Raw genomic sequence first — 2,508 nt, forward strand, 5'->3', positions numbered from 1 at the left:
GAGAATGCGGCGTGTCGCCTGCCGGGGTGACGTTGGTTTCACTTTCAGGCTCCCGGATTGCATCAGCAAGGGGGGGGGGGTGTTAAAGAGCTCTGCTTGTGCACCGAGACACGTTCCTTTTCAGGATTGAGAGCAGATTTCGAGTCCAATGGCATCAACCAAAGTTGATTCAGGGTGTGAGCTTTTGTGTGCACGCACACTTCTTCAGACACATAGAAATGGAAGCTAACGTTTCATATGCATAGGAAGATGCTTCTACGTAGGTGAACAGAAACGCAGCATGTTTTGACATATGCAAAGACTAAATGACAAGTGAAGGTTATGGGTCACAAATATGTTTGGATTTAATTACGGGGCGGTGGGGAACCAATGGAGCAATAAATATGTCAACGTAGGAGACTAAAGCTTCACACCAACACGGCTGCCCATCTGGGGTTGCGATCACACACACTGAATAATACAAATTCAGTCCACTTTCGATGCACTTTCCAACTGGATTTTACTGTGTGAACTGACAAAATCCAAGTTGGAAAGTGGCTTGAAAGTGCATTATTTAGTGTGTGTGATCGCAGCCTGGATCTCTTTGCTTTTATACAACGCACTCTGTATATGCCCTGAACTTCTCCCAGCATTTTTACAGCATCAAGTTAGCTCGTCTGTTATATAGGATTGAGGAGCAGCTATTTGACAGCTGCTGTTCACAGAACACAGGTTTAAGTGACTTCCCCCAGTGCGCACAGCTCTGGGAATGGAGGTCAAATGAATGGGGTTCCACGCGCCTTCCCTGGCTCGCTCTGCATTGCGTTATAGCACCTGGGTGCTTTTGAATATTGCTTGTTTTCTGCAACCAAGGAAACTTGCAGACAGGGCTGATCAGTCTTGAGTAGAGTTGCAAGCTCCTATTTCTTTATTTCCTTTTCTTTCCATTTCTTCTCCTCCATGATAGCTGGATTGCATCAGCCCCGCCTGCCCTGCCGCAAAGCGAGCCTGAGAGCCACACGAAGCCGGGTGATCCCACCCACCGACCGCCTCTTGCCGGGGAAGGAGGAAGTCTTGCCTTAGCCACGGAAGATCGGGCGGTGCAAACATCCGGAGCCCGGAAATCCCACGCTTGCCAATCTCCAGGTGGAGGCTGGAGATCCCCTGGAATGACAACTGGTCTTCGACTCCAGACAACATAGATAAGTTCACCTGGAGAAAATGGGCACTTTGGCAAGCGGATTTTATTGCCTAATACCCCAGTGATGACCCTGGGGGAGGAAATGGAATAAAGGAAACAAATGAGGGGGGGAACTTACCTGAACTGTGTCAGTAACTTTTCCAGGCCCTGCAGCAATTCTGGCTGGCCAGCCAGGCCCCAGGAAGGCTGCCGCACAGTACATCTGGGCCCTGTGGTTCCTTCCGGGTCCTGGGGAGGCTGCTGCACAGCGCAGCTGGGCCCCACAATCCTCGCTGGGCAGCCAGGCCCCAGGGAGGTTGCCACATGGCTTGGTTCGGTGCAGCAGTCCCCGAGGGCCACACCAGGTGACCTCGAGGGCTGTATACGGCCCTCGGGATGGAGGTTCCTCACCCTTGCTCTAAGCTGTGGTGTCATGTGAGCAAAAGTTCTACATTGTGAGCTACTGGCATTAAAGTTGTGAGCTACTGCATAAAGTTGTTTGTTCTACTGCCATTTTTCTTGATCTGGGACAAAAATGTGTGAGCTGGAGGTTAAGAAACTGTGAGCTCAGCTTACGCACGCTAATTCAGAGGGAACACTGCCTGTGAGGTGGGTGAAGCTGAAAGAGCTCTTACAGCAGCTGCCCTTTCAAGGACAGCTACCAGAGCTGTGGCTGACCCAAGGCCATTCCAGCAGGTGCAAGTGGAGGAGTGGGGAATCAAACCGGGTTCTCCCAGATAAGAGTCCGCACACTTAACCACTGCACCAAACTGGCTTTCAGAGATGCTCCTGGCTTTTTAAATCATGGGTGCTTTGTACATCTGCACACAAAGGTCCCCTCTCTTCCATGATGGGTGCTCCAGGAAACAAAATCAGGGCCCTGTGGGATCTGGTACAATTCCATAGGGCAGCAAAACAGTTGTTCTGCCAGGCCTGTGGTTGAGGGGTCATCTAAGTTTCATTTCCCCCTCCTCTCCCCCCCTCCTCGTTTCCCTTAGTTTCAGATGCCTATATACTGCTCCTCCATATGAGTTTTGCACCATCTTAGTGCAGTAGTTATTTTGATTGCGTTTATTGCATTTATTGAAATTATATTTTGTAATAGAAGGGTTTTGGAGTGTATGTTTTTTTTAAAAAAATTGTAACCTGCTCTGGGCTGGCTCTGGGGAGATAAACTGAGGTTATAAATTGAATGAAATAAATATGCATAAATTAAAGTCACCTGAGTATAACTAACAGCTGTTTGAAATTCAGACGGAGGGAATCTTCTCCTGGATTTTTGCCCCCCTGGGGAATCTGGTTGCAAAGTGGCAACTGAGCGTTGCCAGACAACGTGAGGGGGGGGGGGC

The sequence above is a fragment of the Heteronotia binoei genome, chromosome 4 (genome assembly GCF_032191835.1).
Source record: "Heteronotia binoei isolate CCM8104 ecotype False Entrance Well chromosome 4, APGP_CSIRO_Hbin_v1, whole genome shotgun sequence".
NCBI classification, from domain to species: domain Eukaryota; kingdom Metazoa; phylum Chordata; class Lepidosauria; order Squamata; family Gekkonidae; genus Heteronotia; species Heteronotia binoei.